Source organism: Macadamia integrifolia, unplaced genomic scaffold (assembly GCF_013358625.1).
Source record: "Macadamia integrifolia cultivar HAES 741 unplaced genomic scaffold, SCU_Mint_v3 scaffold1465, whole genome shotgun sequence".
NCBI lineage: Eukaryota > Viridiplantae > Streptophyta > Magnoliopsida > Proteales > Proteaceae > Macadamia > Macadamia integrifolia.
The window spans coordinates 87,402-104,858 of NW_024868214.1; positions in this window are offsets into that span (position 1 = coordinate 87,402).

The window sequence follows — 17,457 nt, forward strand, 5'->3', positions numbered from 1 at the left end:
AGATGACTAAAATCATTGTGGTGTGGATTTTTGTATTCTAGAAGTCATTTTGTATCTGAAAATAGCTTCTTTTTTTTTAGAAGAATTTGATAGTGAGGTTTGCTTTTTCATAATCTATATTGGTCTACCATACCTTGGGTTTTGTCATTCAGTTGTAATTCTCCACTGTTTCATTAGTTGTAGGTCAATCAACATAAATTTCCTTATGGAATTCTAGTATTCTTTGATTTAGATTGAGACTAATGTGGAAGTTAGAAAACTATCTGCAGCTGAAAGCGAAACACTTCTACTTGCTTTTTGGGATCCATGAAAGGGCTCCTAAAATTGGTAGTTTATTTCATGTAATATGTTCTTGCAGTGCCTCTGCTCTTCACTGCAACTATAGTTGCTTTCTATGGGGGTTATTATGCCAAGAAAGGTGTCAAAATTATTAAGGGAATAGTTGCAATTGAGTTCTATAAAAATGCAAACGGGGAGATAAGTTCTTAGTCAGATGTGACAATAAATGTAATCCACATTAGTTTGAAATTGTCTCTTATTGTCAACTTTCCTCTTTATTTAGGTGAAGGCTGTGAAATTGAAGGATGGGAGGGTATTGGATGCTGAAATTGTTATTGTTGTTGTTGGTGTTGGGGAATACCCCTTACCACATTGCTCCAAGGACAGATTGAGGAAGAGAAAGGTGGAATTATGATGTGTGTGGTCCCCATATCCTTTTAAACTTGCACTGCCTTTTAATTCTAATTATGTTATAAGCAATTTCTTCAGTGCCACCCACATCCACTGCCCTATCTCAACCACCATAACCATAATTAACATATTTAACCACCTAATTTACAAGGATTGCAGCTGGTGATTGACGTGATGGAATTCTTTTCTATTCCTATCAAGAGGTGTGTTAAAATTTCTCAAGTCTTTAAATAAAGGCACTGTCTAAATGACATTTCTATAGGTATATTTAGAAGTTTACACCTTTTAATTTCTAAAAAGTTCTTTAAATTGGGGTATAAAAGGGTTTTCAAAAATAATTTGAAAGTGTATCAAACAGCTTAGGGTTCTTTATCACTCCAATTATACTTAAATGAGTATGAAAAACAGAAAAGTGTGCTTCAGATGCAACCAATTGAAGCTTATCTCTGAAGGTGGTGACTACTCTGTGGATATTATTACAAAAATGGGGTCCCAATCTAATGGAACCGAGGAAATGCTTCTTGCTAAACTTGAATCAATAGGATCAATTGATGGTGAATTTGGAATTTCACACTTCCAGCAGCTGGAGAAGATCTTGATAATTTCTATTGTTAAAAGATTAGGTAATGCCGATCAAGTCCTAGTATGAAATAGGTTTATTGATTTCACACGGCCTTCGATGGAGAAATAAAGAAAGAGATTATGAGAAGACATAGGGACTATCCTGGGACTATGAATATACTGTTAAGGTAGGAATTTCAATTCCTTTCAAGACCCTCAGTCTAAACCCTAGACTATGTTGCTGCCATAAATCCCGTTTCTTTTAAGTACATTGGGCATGGGTTGCAGTTCAATCTAATGAACACTTCGTCTTTACTTGATGTTGAGTTTTGGTTATACCCAAAAACCATTGGTACCATTTGGTTACATGATTCGATTGATCTTCTTAGATGGTTTGGTCATGTTAAGCTTCTCACTCTGGTTTCCGACTTTTGGCAGGTACCTATTTTCTTCTCTACATGTTTCCCTCCTTTCTGATTCACATGTAACTTACCACTCTAACTCCTTTGGTTTCTTTACTTCTTGGTTATATGATATATTTTGAAGAATCAGATAATTTAGAAAGAAATGAGGGATAATTTGATTCCTCCAATGTATGATCTCGAGCATTTGAAACTGAAAAAGAGCAAACTAGCAGTGGGGATATATGAAGAATTTCTTAATAGCTTGCTGCTGATATCTCACCAAAAGGCTTTACTTTTGTCAATGGAGTGAATGACTTTACCATAGGGATTGTGCAGTTATTAAAATTCTCTTCCTTTGTTTCTTTCATTCCCGAACTAACTTGTATGGAACTCATCATAGACAAATTATTTTAGGTTATATATTTTACATGTTGCATTGTGTTCTAACCCTTTGTTTTCTTACTTGTAATATATGAAGAGCATGGATCATCCTTCACTATGAATCTTAAAGTAATCTTAGATTAATCCAATAAGAACTGACCAAGTTATATTGATTTCCTAATATATTATATGTAAATTTAGCCTATGATTTTGGTGGTTTCAAAAAAAAAATATTGGGGTAAAGCCGGCTGATGTTTTCCAAATCATGTTGATAAATTTTATACAATTTCTCAGAATATATTGTGGGAAGTGGTTCATTATATAGGGTCTTGGGCATTTGAGCATTAAGGTTGGGTGAGGATTTCTAACGATTTGTAATATGAGGTCTGAGAATTTTTATTGTCAAGATAAATGAGAACAATTTTGGTGCTTGGCACAGGATCCCTGACTTTTCTTTATTGATTGAAAAAAAAAAATAGGTAAAGAAAATAGACTAGATTTTATTTTTCTTAGCAGGAATCTTGAACTCTATTCATTTTCAGTCAATGAATTTTTTTACTCTTGAAGAAGCACATCTCCTACTGGCAGCACCCTGTTTTTGGTTAATTTTTTGCAGACTTGATTTCTGAAAATTAGTCTGAATCTGACCATTAGATTCAGTTGATTTTCTAGGGCCTTATGGCCCTCACTTGGAAGGTCCTTCAACTCAATTTGGAGGCAATCTTTCTCTTGGATTGATTGCAATTTTAAATCACCCAAAAAAGAAGCATGTGAGACTGATGTAGAACAAAAGGTACTTTAAAAAGTGCCAACAAACACAACTATTACTTTTATTTTGGCCGCTTCTTATTGGCTAAAAACTGTCCAACGACCAATATAATTCAACCTTTGTTGCTTTTAGGAAAGAATTGTAAGGGTTAGATGATATTTTGAATAAAACTTGGCTTTTGCTACATTCATTCTGTGAGATTCAGATGTCTGTGAGATGCAATACTTGTGGTGGAATACCTTTAATGGCCGGTGGGATTCCAGTCATATCTGTCTCTTATTCATTCTTCTCCTCCATTAATATTCAAGTAAGTGTTCTATTTACAGTCTTATTATGTTACAGTCTTTAAATTTGTTAAAACTCTTCAATTTTTTATCAATGCACCTCTGATGACATCATGGCCACATTTGAGATGATTATTGTAACATATAACTTGCATGGAGATTACCAGATTGCCAATGGTTATGGGCATGACAAAGCCAAGGAAGCTCTTATGGTAACTTTTGTTCTTTTAACTTTTTTATTTTGAATTTTTGTTTATGGGTCTAGAAAAAGTGAAAGACAAAATCCTACAGTTATGGCCTGTGGGTTCTCCAACCTTGACAGTATGTGGATCTGCCAAGGGCTACTGCTTAGGTGGCGCATATCTAGCAAGATCTGAATGTTTCCTGGTTCCCTTAATGGTAAAAATAATAAAAAAATAAAATTCTCTTATTTTGCATGACTTTGGCCTGCAATTCCAACTTGTTTACAGCTGTCCAGAAACTCCTCTTATGGCCTGCAATTCCAACTACAGCTGTGATTTTGCATTATGGTTTTGGCTGGTCAAATTCAATTCAGTTGTTCTGCTTTTTAGTAGTTCCCTATTAGTTGCTCTTTCTTAAGTTAGAAGTTAGTAACTGGTTGCTAATATGTGCTAGTTTCCTTTTAGATTAGTTACCTAATTGGGAACAAGTTGTTATTTAGTAAGTTTTGGATCTTTATTTAAAGAGAGGCTTCTGTAACACAAATCACAAATGAATTAATGAAGTTTATGAAGCAATTGCTAGCTCCCAAATTCTTGAGAGAGGAAGCATAACAGCTGAGATAGCTGCGAGTGAGATAGCCACTCCCACTCACATCTATCTTACTTACCTTCTTCAAAGTTCTGTAATTTCTTGTTGTGAGAGAGTGATTGGAGTGCTAATTAAGTTCACTTGAAGACCAGAATTCAGCTAGAAGATTAGTAGAAGAACCTTCTCAAACCAGAATCGATTTTTATCCAATAGTCAGGGTTTTGATGCTCATCGATCTTAGCTGGATCTCCCTAACCAGAAGGCTTCTTACCAAGGCCTTTTGGGGTTTTGTTGAGGCCTCTTAGGATCCCCCTTTGACCAAGACTTGAGGCTGATCTGACCTACCAAAAGGGTGCCACAGGGTTTCTCCACTTGGCCTGTTGAGACCCTAATTCTTCTAAGGGTTGTTGCTGGTTCTGCTGCCCTATTCCAGATCTGTTCAGCCACTATAAATGCTTCTCCAGCTATGTTTTGAAGACCCTTGTGACCAGGTTTTCCGACCCTAAAGCTTCCTTACATGTGAGTATTAATTCATCCTTAATCTTAGGCTTATTTGTTGGCCTATTAGATATCTAAGTCTGAAAATCATAACTAAAATTGGTTGAGGGTTGTTTATCTTATTGGAGCTGAAGTTTGGTTATTTTAGTGGCGGGATAATTATATACAAGTTCCTTGATTGGATCGATGCTTTAAATGACTACTTTGACTATTACGTCTTAACATACGCGCAACAACTTCGATTTTCTTGTTCTCGGATGAATGCTACTTTCCACAGAGCATGAATATCCATGAAAGAGAACCTCAAGCTCAAGGACGTGAGCATAGAACTTGGGACGAAATGCAGTACGAGTTAGCGGGCATATACCTAATGTATGACTAGATTGGACAACCCAAACTAGACCCAAAACTGCAGGAACTTTTAGACCAAATAACAACCAAAACCAGTAGCAATCATATAGCAGCAAACCAGCCCAAACAACAGTCCAGAATTTAGTCAATCTCCAGAAAAAGAACTACAGAATAGGAAATAAAACAGCAGCAGTCTTAGGATTGAAACCAGAAATTTTAATATCAATATAGGACCTCGAATAGGTTCAGATCACAGATGCTAATAGTCCAGAAAGTCACAGCAACCCAGAACAGAATTCAGAACCTAAATCTGGGCAGATTTGACAATCGGCCAGAACTGATAGACAGTTCACTTCAGCAGATCCAATGGTCTGATTGACCCCAAAATTGGATCGATTCTCCCTCTGAATAGGGTTAACCTTCAATCAGAATATGGAGGCCATCGGATGGCTGGTTCTCCAAAAACAGCTAGGCCGATAGTGCAGATTCAACATCGTTCATGCTCAAGGACGGTGACACAGAGGAGTGGGACACTTGACTTCCCTAAGAGAGTGATCTCCCATTCAATCTCTTCCGTGATGACTCAGTCTTCATTCTATAGCTCCTGGATTGCACTCTTCCACCCCACAGTTCACTAGTCTCTTTCAGCTTTTCAGTATGATTGTAACCATATAAATCTGACAAGCTAGCTATTTCAGCTCCAAGATTTTCTCTTCTAGGCATGTTGGTTGATTTGAACATAAATATCCTTTGGTCCTTGTCTATACCATCTTGTATGGTGGCATTAGATTCCTCTATGTCATCAAGATAAACAACACTCATCTCCAGAAGCTGATATGAACTTTCAGATGCAGTTGTTGTTTTTCTTTCCGCCTCATGTTTCTGAGGGATATTAGAAAGATATCTTGAACTACAGATCCTTAGATCACTCTGGCCAGAATATGGTTTAGGTGTCATTCTGGGTTTGAAGGAAGGATCCAGTTCTCCATTCTTCTCTGCTTCGACTGCATTTCTATGACTTGAGGTAGAGAGAGAAGAATTTATAGTAACTGTCCAAGGTTGTGCAACAATGATAGCACCGGAGGAACTTTGGGTAATATTCAAATTGTTGGGAGACTGAAAATTCTCGAAAACTGGTAATGAGCTAGGAAGTGCTTTTCCTTGAGTATCTTCATAATTTGAAGCTGTTATATCAATTCCTTCACTGGCATAGATAACTTGGATCTCTCTCTCATCGACTTGACTGTGAGGTCCCCCATTTTCCAAAGGAAGATTATATATCTGCAGTTGCATGGAAAATGTATTCAAGGAAAACCAAGAAAAGGGCCATCTAACAATATTTTAAAGACTAAGAAGAGAATAAGAATTTGTAGCATATACATACCTGCTGGTTTTGGAGTTCAAGCCTTTCCATTATCCTAGTAGTTTTCCATCGAATGCTGTAATCCTCAGCTATTCCATCCAACAAACCAAGCTTCACATCATCTGAAACTAAATTTATGCGGTGCTTCCCAATTATCTGTAGTCAGAAGATTTGAATGGCTCTTAGTTATCCAAAATAACAATTATATATCAACACAGAGAATAATCATATAGCTTACTTAACTGGAGGATCTCTAAGAAGGTAAGAATAGAAGGAATTGAAGAAAATGAACAACCTGAGAGTTCACAAGATTCCCTGGGAGCAATTCAACAGCAGTAATGACGAATTTATGCGCATAGCGCTCTCCAAATAGGTTCCAAAGCATTTGAAGCTCAGGAAAATCTCCACACCATGCAGCAGCATATATAAGACTTGATACTGAAAAGTTTAACCCAGAAATCTGCAGAAAAGTTAGATCACTTACCTGAACTGCTGAAGAAGAGATTCAATAAGAAAACTAGATAATAAAAGACCCACTCGGACTTCTCGCCACAGAGTGTCGATCGGATCACACACCAATCTCTAACCCTTGATCAAACACAAAGGTACAGCCATGGAGAAACCAGCGGTAGCAGCATAAGCTTTTTTTGTTTAATTGTCAAAATCGTGGCTCATAAAAGAGCCTTCTTCTTTATTTATAATGATGGGGAGGGTTTACAAATAATAGCAACGTAGAGTTACTAAAAACTGATTACAAGAAGTTACTAAAAACTGAAAATTGGAATCTAATGAAAATAGAAACTAATCTTAAACAGAAATTACAAACTAACTTAGGACTTCAAAATAGAAACTATTAAGCTACTAATAATCCCTATCAGCAGCCCAAATCGTGGGTTGACTTGGACCAGATCTGGGTCGACCCAGTCAGCCACTTGGATCGACCTTGGTCTTGGTTCTCCTTGTGTAAACCCTTGTCGGTACTGCATCAATACCTATCTAAATGAGAAAGAGAAATAGAAAGCGACATGGTCACAATGGTGGATAAAGAGATCCCACCCAAGTAGATTAGTGTGTCACACCCAACCTCAGATAGGCTAAGGTATATGGTAGTGGATGTGACACCCCATGTCCAAACACGGCTGCTTGTCCCAGGTGCTAGGACATAACAGTGTATTGAGGACAACTGGGCTGGTTGCTTGGCAAAGAGAGTGTACATAGAGGGTAAAATTAACCTAATTTGCCTATGTATACTATGCTAGGTATGAAGGTGAAATGGGCCTGCTCTATGGACCCACAGCTGACCTTGGGACCTAGAGTTGCTGACTGCTTGGTGGGCATATTGCAGGCTACCGAGAGGTCACCTATGTCACCACCAACCAGCCAGTGCCCACCTGCCGGTGGTGCTGCACTGCTAAAAACTGCATTAAGTGTCTATGGGCCCTACTGCCTCACATGCATGGATCAACCAGTCCCATAGGCTGATGGGGCATCTTATACTAGTCTTATAGCATCTGACATGCAAAGCATCAGGTGGGCCCATATAGCAGTACAAGGGGTCAAATGAGTTACTTTTTAAAAGCCCCAAACCAAACAGGCCTCAAAGGGTTAAAAAAAGAATAAAATGGATTTCATCCTCCCATTCTCTCATTTCTCACCTTATAAAATCGGCAGAGAGGGAGAGGAGAAGAAGAGAAGAAGATAAGGGAAAGAGAAGATGGTGCATATGCATGAGGCTATTGTCCATGGTTGCTGCACTTGCTCCTGCTATTGTACCTGCAATTAAGGTGAGAGTATCATCTCTGATTTGTTCAATTTAGTAGCATAGATGTGCAATCAGCCAAGATTTCCCAAGCATGCATGCCAGAATTGGGAATTTTGGATTGCATGCATAGAACTTGTTGTGGTTCAGCTGCAGGGATTGCATGACTATAATTTGCATGCCAAGATGAGTAATTTATTTATTGTTTACTTTCATTTCAGTAGTGTGCATGTATAATCATCCAAGTGCCCAGCCATTTCCCAAGTATGCAGCCACCCAGAAGTGGGAACCTTGGACTTTATGCCTGGGAATTGGGCTGAACTAAATGCAGAGACGAAATCAGTTTACTATGTTTGCTGATTCTGTTGAATTGGAATATTATGTATACTATTTCTGTAAAATTAGGATAGTATACAGGTTTTTTGTTGTCTCTGCACTCTTTTACAGTTGGGTTTGGGACAACATGTAAGGGATTCCTTTTCCCTAAGCTAGATACCCAACTGTAGAACTTGAATTGTGATGTAGACTTATTGTACATGTAATATAATTGGTGAATTGTAATACCCTTGATTTTCCTTTGATGAGTCAGCTGATGATGGGGCAGTCAAAGTCAATGTTTTTAATGGATGACGTGGCTGTCAAAATATAAACTTGTTGGCCAAAGTCCAAGATTCTTTGGACTTATCACCACTCTAGTTTTGGTAACTTTTTGAATGTTTTTGAATTGCATAATTCCTTTTCTAGACTAATACCTTTTATGGTAACTATGTGGTGATGCATAACTGCCTTTTTGGTTGTCGGTCACTTATGGAAACTCTTAATTTGCCTTACCATTACTTGCCTATTATAAACCATATTAAATATTGTATTTTATCTCCCCACCTCACATTATTTCCTTATTTGGTTTATACATTTATGGTTGATTTTCAAACCCCCTTACCTATTATGCTAATTATTCAAATTCACGCAATTATGATTTGACACCTAGATTACTATCATTTTATTTATACTAACTTAGTGATGTATTTTTCCCCTTCCTTATGTGATTCAAAACAAAAGGGACAAATTGTCTAATCAGGGGGGTAAGTTGATTATCATCTTTTCCTTCCTTATAAGACTCAAATCAAGGGGGGACAAATTATCTAATCAAGGGGGACAAATTGTATAATCAAGGGAGCATATGGGCAACACTTTTGGAGAAAGCTGATTGGCCCTTAAAGATTTTATTCCTTCTGTGAATTAGGAAGAGAGCTTGGGAAATAAAAAGAGAAGAGGGTATGTTGGCAGCCTCTCACAAGGCTACAGATTTTGAAAAAAGAGAAGAAAAGAGAGAGAGAGAGAGAGAGTGGGACACCTCATCTTTTTCCCTTCTCTTGGAGACTTATAGATGCCCCAGTTTGGAAAAGTGACCGAATGTTAAGAGAAGGTTCTAGAAGAGGTAGGGGCAGACCTAAAATGACTATGGACATGTGGTAAAGAAATATATGCATATGGTAAGGAAAATTAGCTTTTGGATGATGTGCAATTTGGTCGGTATCAAGTTGGATACAAATCCTACAACATTCTTATAAGTATTATTGCTAGACCTTCTTAAGTTGCTGGAATTACTTGTCATATAATTTGCACATCTTTTAAGTTACTGAGAGTACTTTTCATATAATTTGTAGCTCTTTTAAGTTATTAAGTGTACTTATCATATGCGCATATTTTAAGTTATTCGGAGTACTTTTCATATAATTTGTAGCTCTTTTAAGCTATTGAGTGTACTTGTCATATATGAGATCTGCCACCTCAGCTCAGATGGTGATTACTCCATTAAAAGCTCACAACTCCACATCAGGAAGGATAGCAACTAGCCAGCCAATGGGAAGAGTCAATGACCACGATATAAAAAAGACTTAAACTGACACTTAGAACACTTAGAGCTTTGCCTACTCTCCCTTTCATTTTTATCATAATACTGACTTAGGTATTGGCGCCTTCTTTCTGGGGTCACCCTCTTAGGCATCGGAGCCTTCTTCCCGGGGTCACCCTACGGGCCAATTTCTTATCTATGGTTTGTAGGTTCTAACTGAGCGGTAAACTGTAGCAACCATAATTGGAGCTGGACCATTATAAAAAGTATAGATGAGCCACACTCCAGCTCCAATACAGCTCGAATTGGGAGAGTAAAAAATATCAATGACAAATTGGGAGCATTCTTAGATGATTTCTTAAACAAAATTAGGTAAAAACTCATGGCATGCATAAAACCCAAATCTAATTAACTAAATTTACTAATCCCAACATTGATTACTAATTTACTACCATGCATGCTAAAATTACACCCAATTGGAGTTCTCAGAGATGAGTAAATGCTAAATTAAAACCCTAAACTCCTACTAAATTTAGGAATTCTTCCACTTAGTACAAAATAAGTATATAGGGACTAAATTTTATTTGAAAATTTACTGAATTCCTAACCGAGTATGCTTCTTTCTACTTTATGTAACCTAATTCTTTTACATGTGATCCCAAATTCCCAAATTTTGGGTAGCTGCATGCTTGAAACCCTAACCGGTTTTTATTCCTACTTAATGAAACTGCTGTACAGCATATAGGGTGGCAGAATTTTTTCTTATTGAGTATGCGTACAGAAAAATGAAGGTTCTAACAGCCCAACCTAGCTGTGAGCAGCATCAACTCTATGTACAGCCAGGTAGTAGCAATCTTCCAACTTGAATCAGCTTTAGTTTGTAACAATTTCAGTCCTAGCAACATCTAAACTTTTGGACAGCAGCTTTACCAAGCTCCATATGCGTGAATTACTATCCTCAGTCATGATTAGTAGTAAGATAACAGCTAAATTCTAAAGATGGGTAGCAACCACCTTCTTGTACAATAATTTCCTTCCGTATAGCTTATATCAGTAGCAGCCTTATGTAGCAGCAAGAAGCATCATCATTTAGCATTTGCTTGCCCCAGCAACCAACAACAACAGATGAAGGTGTGGCAGTAGCAATAGGGGCAACAGCTGCAGTCCAACAACCAGTAGCAGGAGATGAAGGTGCAGCAGTAGCAATAGGTGTTGTAGCTGCAATCCATGTTCAATCACCCCCTCTCCTTCTTCTTCTTACTGTTCCACCATAGTATATAGTAGAATAATGGAATAACAGAGGTAGTTTTGGGCTTATAAGGTTTAACCCTAAGGGTCATTAGGGCCCGTTTGGCAGAACCAGTAGCAATATGGGCAGCCACTACAGTCCAACAACCAACAGTAGCAGATAAAGGTGCAACAGTAGCAATAGGGGCAACAGGTGCAGTCTATGTGCAACAGGCCCAGTCCATGTGCAACACAGCCCCCCCTCTCCTTCTTCTCCTTCTTATTGTTCCACCATAGTATACAGCAGAATAATGGAATAACAGTGGCGGTTTTGGGCTTTTAAGGTTCAGCCCTAAGGGTCCTTAAGGCTTGTTTGGCTGAACCAGTCCAACTATAAAATTAGTTCTAAAATTTAATTCTAAAAACTACTTCTAAAATATAAATTATATAAAATTTAATTCCCATTAATAAACCCCACAAAATATTGACTTATTAATTTGGATTTGGTCAGCATGATGACCTCTACATGTTGGGTAAGTGTGATGCCCGTGAGTGTAGGCATGTGGGCCTCAGTAAAAAATTCTAATTTTTCCTACATTCTGCCAGCCATACCGGCTGGCCAGTTGGTAGTAGGGTATCCCGCCAGTTTGCCAAATTTTGTACTACAAGCTATCCTAACCTTTGGGTTCTTGAATCCACCCATTATAGGACTGGTTCCACTCATTTTTGGCCATTTTATGCTCCTTCCTTAACCCATGAATTAGCCAAATTCCCTCTCTCCCACTACTGTATATAGGGATCCATGGTAGAGTAGCCTACCTTATTATGCCAACAAGGCTATAACACTAGGGAATTTCATCAACATTAGCCGAACATTAAAAAACAGGTACTTTGGAAATTAGCTGAATGACTCTTTCAGCCCTCCACATCTATCTCGATTGAAAATTCCAATAGGTATGTCTCTTACCAATTGCTTATACAATTTCAACGCATTTAGATTTGAGTTTATATATCGGCTTCTATTATTTTGTGGCTCATAATCATCAAGGATCATAACACTCAAAACATTACGAGCCCTGCCTACTCACCCTTCGATTTTTGTTAGAATACTAACTTAGGCATCGAACCCTTCGTCCTAGGGTCACCCTCTAGGCCAGTTTTTAATCTGTGGTTTGCATGTTCTAACAGAGCGGGAAGCTTCATCAACATTAGCCAAACACTCAAAGATAAGCACTTTGGAAATTAGCCGAACGATGCTATTAGCCTTCCACATCTGTTTTGGCTAAAAACCCAACAGGTATGTCTCTTAGTAATTGCTCATACAATTTCAACGTATTTAAATTTTAAGTTTATGTATCGGCTTCTATTGTTTTGTGGATCATAGTTGTCAGGGATTATAACACTCAAAACACTCTGAGCTTTGCCTACTCACACTTCTATTTTTGTCAGAAAATTAACTGAGGCATCGAAGCCATATTCTCGGGGTCACCCTCCGGGTCTGTTTCTAATTTGTGGTTTGCAAGTTCTAACTGAGTGAGAACTTCATCAATATTTTATAAACACTCGAAGACTTGCACTTTAAAATCAGTGGAACGACGCTTTTAGCCCTCCACATTTGTCTCGACTGAAAATCCCAACAGGTATGTCTCTTACCAATGGCTCATGCAATTTCAACGTATTTAAATTTGAGTTTATATATCGGCTTCTGTTATTTAGTGGCTCATAGTCGTCAGGGGTCATAACACTCAAAACACTTTGAACTCCACCTACTCAACCTTCCATTTTTGTCAGAATACTAACTTAGGCATTGGAGCCTTCTTCCAGGGGTTCACCCTCCGGGCCAATTTCTTATCTGTGGTTTGTAGGTTCTAAATGAGCGAGAAACTTCATCAACATTAGCCGAGCACTTGAAGATGAGCACTTTAAAAATTAGCCGAATAATGCCTTCAGCTTTCCACATCTGTCTTACCTGAAAATCCCAACAGATATGTCTCTTACCGATTGCTAATACAATTTAAACACATTTAAAATTAAATTTATGTATTGGCTTCATTTTTACTGTCAATTTTAGTCGTCAGGGATTATATACTTACACGCAATTGGTCAATATGAGATTAGTTTAACCAAAATTCACAAATATTAAAGTTTTCGAGCAAAATTTTACTCTTCGGAGTCGAAAGTAGCGAACTGACACCGAAACTTATTGTATGGTTGAACTTTCCTAATAACTGTAATTTTCTTAATGATAACTTACAATCTATAGAAAAATTTTAAAAGAAACAAATGGAGCTTGTAATTACTATAAACCAGTACGTCACCTAATACAAAAGGGCATCACAGAGAGAATGCTTATTAATTTTTCCATAATTTGAATGCAAAATAAAGTATTTTTTTTTAATACTGATTCATACATTCGTTACTTATCCCTTCTGGCCTTGCGCATATCCCTCATAACATTCTCATCTCTGCTACACCCAGAGATAAGGATGTTACGTGGGATCCTCATCTCTGGGTGTAGCAGAGATGTTGATTTTACGTGCGATATATGGCAAGACAAGGAGGGATAAATTAAGGAATGATTGCATGAGAAAGTAAGTGGGGGTCACACGTAATCGAGACAAGCACCGTGACAGCCATTTGAGGTGGTATGGTCATATTCCGCGGAGACCTATGTAATCCTCAGTTTAGAAAAATGACCAAACTCAAATAGAGGGTTCCATAAGAGAAAGGGGCAGACCTAAAATTACTATTAACAAGTGGTTAGGACATATATACATATGGAAAGGAAAATTAGCTACCGGACAATGTGTAAATTGGTTGGGATCAGGTTGGACACAAATCTTGCAACGTTCTTATAAGTATTATTGTTAGACCTTCTTAAGTTATTGGGATTACTTTTTATATAATTTGCATGAATTTTAAGTTACTAAGAGTACTTTTCATATAATTTGTTGCTCTTTTAAGTTATTGAATGTACTTATCATATATGAGATCTACCACCTCAGCTAGAATGGTGTTCGCTCGATCAAAAGCTCCCGAGTCCACGTCTGCAAGGATAGCAACCAGCCATCCAATGGGAAGAGACACAATCCACGATATAAAGAAGATTTAAACTTATTTTATGGTATGACACTCAGAACACTCAGAGCTCTGCCTACTGTCCCTTCCATTTTTATCAGAATATTGACTTAGGCATTGGAGCCTTCTTCCCAGGGTCACCCTCCAGGCCAGTTTTTTATCTGTGGTTTGCAGGTTCTATTGAGCGGGAAATTTCAGAAACATTAGTCGAACACTCATAGATAAGAACTACGAAAATTTGCTAAATGTCACTTCTAGGTATCTCCTTGTCCATACGGTCATTTTAAAGCCCTCAAAATCACCAATTTCCTGAGTTAAAATTCTGCCTTAACAAACTTTCAAATTTCTTCCCAATTTGTATACTTAAACCTTATAATTCTGTAATCAGAAATTTCCCACCTCCCATACTGATTTAATTGGACCTGGACTATTATAAAAAGTATGGATGAGCCACACTCCAACTCCAATCCAGCTCAAGTAGGGAGCGAAAAAAATGACAGTGTCGAATTGGAGCATTCTTATATGATTTCTTAAATAAAATTAGGTAAGAACTCATGGCATGTATAAAACCCAATATTAATTAACTAAATTTACTACTCCAAACTTTAATTACCAATTTATACCATGCATGCTAATATTCCACCCAATTGGAGTTCTCAGAGATGGGTAAATGCTAAATTAAAACACTAAACTCCTATTAAATTTAGGAATTCTTCCACTTAGTACAAAATACGTATATAACCTAATTCTTTTATTTGCAAATTTTGGGTGGCTGCATGCTTGAAACCCTGACCGGTTTTTATTCTTACTTAATGAAACTGCTGTACAGCATATAGGGTGGCAGAATTTTATCTTATTGAGTATGTGTACAGCAAAAAGAAGGTTCTAACAGCCCAACCTAGCTGTGAGTAGCATCAACTCTATGTACAGCCAGGTAGTAGCAATCTTCCAAGCTTGAATCAGCTTTAGTTTGTATCAATTTCAGTCCTAGCAACATCTGAACTTCGGGACTGCAGCTTTGCTATCTTCTTGTACAATAATTTCCTTCATTATTGCTTGTATCAGTAGCGACCGTATGCAGCAGCAAGAGGCTTCATCATTTAGCCTTTTCTTGCACCAACAACAACCAGCAGCAGCAGATGAAGGTGCAGCAGTAGCAATAGGGGCAGCAGCTACAGTCCAACAACCAGCAGCACCAATTACAATAGGGGCAGCAACTACAATCCACGTTTAACAGCCCCCCTCTCCTTCTTCTTCTTCTTCTTCTTCATCTTCTTACTGTTCCACCATATTATACAGCAGAATAATGGAACAACAGAGGCAGTTTTGAGCTTATAAGGTTCAGCCCTAAGGGTCGTTAGGGCCCGTTTTGAAGAACCAGTAGCAATATGGGTAGCCGTTGTAGTCTAACAACCAGCAGTTGCAGATAAAGGTGCAGCAGTAGCAATAGGGGCAGTAGTTGCAGTCTATGTGCAACAATCCCAGTCCACCACCCTCTCCTTTTTCTTCTTCTTCTTACTGTTCCACTATAGTATACAGCAGAAGAATGGAATAACAGAGGCGGTTTTGGTCTTTCAAGGTTCAGCCCTAAGGGTCCTTAAGGCTCATTTGGCTGAACAAATCCAACTACAAAATTAGTTCTAAAATTTAATTCTAAAAACTACTTTTAAAACATAAATTATATAAAATTTAATTACCTTTAATAAGCCCCACCAAATATTGACTTATTAATTTGGATTTGGTCAGCATGATGACCTCTAAATGTTAGGTAAGTGTGTTGCCTGTGGGTGTTGGCATGTGGGTCGCAATAAAAAATTTTAATTTTTCCTACATTCTGCCGGTCGAACCGACTGGTTAGTTGGCAGTAGGGTATCTTGCTAGTTTATGCATTCTTATACCACTAGCTATCCTAACCTTTGGGTTCTTGAATCCACCCATTAAAGAACTGGTTCCACTTATTTTTGGCTATTTTTATGCTCCTTCCTTAACCCATGAATTTGCCAAATTCCCTCTCTCCCACTACTGTACATAAGGATCCATGGCAGAGTTGCCTACCTTCTTATGCCAACTAGGCTATAACACTAGGGTTAGTTGCTTCCAGTTTAAGGTATTACAACATCATTGGTAGACTTTAAGTGTATGATATGTACTTCGCTCGTCTAAGGGTAAGAATATTGTTCTATTATGCTAGGAGCCCAATTTCTATGTTATAACATTTTGTCTATACTTACCACTCTCTTACTTATTTCTTATATTGGTTCATCCGAAAGGTAATTTGAAGAACATGTTTGTTCTAAGCTGTCGCTGACTCAACTATTTCATATCAAGATGTAAACTAATAGAAATCCTACATCCTTCTTATAAGTATTATCGCTAGACCTTCCGAAGTTACTTAGATTACTTGTCATATAATTTGCATTACTTCTAAGTAATTGTGAGTACTTTTCATATAATTACCGCCCTTTCAAGTTATTGACTGTACTTGTCATATATGAGATCTACCAACCCAGCTCAAATGGTGATCGCTCAATCAAAAGCTTACGAGTTCACATCGACAAATACAGCAAACATCCAACACTCTGAGCTTTGTCGTCAGAGATCATTGCACTCAAAACACTCTGAGCTTTGTCAAATAACCCTTCTATTTTTATCAGAATACTGACATAAGTATTAGAGCCTCCTTCCCGGGGTCACCCACTGGGCCAGTTTCTTATCTGTTGATTGTAGGATCTAACTGAGCGGGAAACGTCATCAACATTAGCCAAAAACATAAATACTTGCACTTTAAAAATTAGCCAAATGATGCTTTCAACCCTCCACATCTATCTCGACTAAAAATCCGAACAGGTATGTCTCCTACCAATTGCTCATAAAATTTAAATACATTTAAATTTGAGTTTATATAACGGCTTCTATTGTTTTGTGGCCCATTGTCGTCAGGGATCATAACACTCTGAACACTCTTAGCTCTGCCTACTCACCCTTCAATTTTTGTTAGAATACTGACTTAGGCATCGGAGCCTTCTTCTCGGGGTCACGCTGGGCTAGTTTCTTATCTATGGTTTACAGGTTCTTACGGAGTGGGAAACTTCTTTAACATTAGCTGAACACTTAAAGATGAATCTTTTGGAAATTAGCCGAACGACACGGTCAGTCCTCCACATCTGTTTTGGCTGAAAACCCAACAGGCATGTCTCTTACTGATTGCTCATACAATTCCAAAGTATTTAAATTTTAAGTTTACGTATCGGCTTATAATGTTTTGTGGCTCATAGTCGTCTGAGATTATTACACTCAGAACACTCTGAGCTCTGCCGACTGACCCTTATTTTTTATCGGAATACTGACTTAAGCATCGGAGCCTCCTTCCCGGGATCACCCACCTGGCCAGTTTCTTATATGTGGTTTATAGGTTCTAATAGAATGGGAAACTTCATCAACATTAGCCAAAAAACTTAAAGTCTTG